This window comes from Arachis duranensis, chromosome 2, assembly GCF_000817695.3.
Source record: "Arachis duranensis cultivar V14167 chromosome 2, aradu.V14167.gnm2.J7QH, whole genome shotgun sequence".
In the NCBI taxonomy this organism is placed as follows: Eukaryota; Viridiplantae; Streptophyta; class Magnoliopsida; order Fabales; family Fabaceae; genus Arachis; species Arachis duranensis.
The window spans coordinates 45,464,360-45,465,970 of NC_029773.3; positions in this window are offsets into that span (position 1 = coordinate 45,464,360).

A 1,611-nucleotide genomic window follows, 5' to 3' on the forward strand; every position below is an offset into this window, starting at 1 on the left:
TGTGCCAGTTCCGGCGTTTAACGCCGGGCAGTTTTAAGCTGATTTGGAACGCCAGTTTGGGCCATCAAAGCTCGGACAAAGTATGGACGATTATACATTGCTGGAAAGCCCAGGATGTCTACTTTCCAACGCAATTAAGAGCGCACCAATTGAGTATATGTAGCTCCAGAAAATCCACTTCGAGTGCAGGGAAGTCAGAATCTAACAGCATCTGCAGTCCTTTTCAGCCTCTGAATAAGATTTTTGCTTAGGTCCCTCAATTTCAGCCAGAAAATACCTGAAATCATAGAAAAACACACAAACTCATAGTAAAGTCCAGAAAAGTGAATTTTAATTAAAAACTAATAAAAATATAATAAAAACTAACTAAAACATACTAAAAACATACTAAAAGCAATGCCAAAAAGCGTATAAATTATTCGCTCATCAGTTTTCGAATAGGGTGGGTGGGAAAGGATGATAACGTTTTGAATTTGAAGTGGGTGGGATTTGGTGGGAGTTATGATGGCTTTTGGAAAGAGATATAGATGTGATTGGTTTAGGATTTTTGGGGAAGAGAGTGTGGGGAAGAGTGAAAGTAGAAGAGAAGAGAAGGTGGCGTAGGTGGAGATTCTGTGGGATGCACTGATGTTGAGAGGCTAGGGAATTCGAATTCCCTACCCCTTGTGGGAGTTGAACGCCCAACCTCCGCTCCTAGCTGGCGTTCAACGCCAGTTTCATGCTCCTGATAGGACATTGGATGCCCATTGGGGGCCTCCTTCCTGGCGTTCAACGCCAAGTCTCTGCCTCCCTTGGGGCGTTGAACGCACAGTCTCTGCCCCCTGGTTGGCGTTCAACGCCAGCAATGCTGCTCTTCTTGGGTGTTGAATGCCCAGTTGGGATTTCTATCTTGGCGTTCAATGCCAACTTTCTTGTCCATTTAGGGCATTTGAACGCCCTTCTTTCCTCCTTGTCTGGCGTTCAACGCCAGCAAGGGGCCTATTCCAGGGTGCTCTGTTTCTAGTTTTGACTTTCTCTGTTTCTTTCTAACTACTGCACATGATCACAACATAAAGGAACAAATATGAAAATTAAACTGATATAACTTAAATAAACTTAAAGAAAAAAAGAAATAACTCTAATTATCGATGGGTTGCCTCCCACAAGCACTTTGATGAGCGAATATTTTATACGCTTTTTGGCATTATTTTCATATAGTTTTTAGTATATTTTGTTTAGTTTTTAGTACTTTTTATAGGTTTTAGTGTTAAATTCACATTTTTGGATTCTACTATGAGTTTTTGTGTTTTTGTACAATTTCTGGAAATTTCTGGCCGAAATAAAGGAGCTAGAGCAAAAGTCTGATTCAGAGATAGGGAAAGCACTGCAGATGCTGTCCGGATCTAACCTCCTTGCATTCAGAAGAGCTTTTTTAGAGCTTCAGAAGTTCAAATGGAGCGTTCTGAATGGCTATGGAAAGCTGACATCCGGAGCTTTCCAGCAATGTATAATTGTCCATACTTTGCTTCGGATTAGAAGGCCCAAAACTGGCGTTCAACGACAGCTTCCTGCCCCCTTCCAGGCGTCCAGCGCCCAAAGAGCAGAGACCAGCGTCCAAACGCCCAGAGAGGA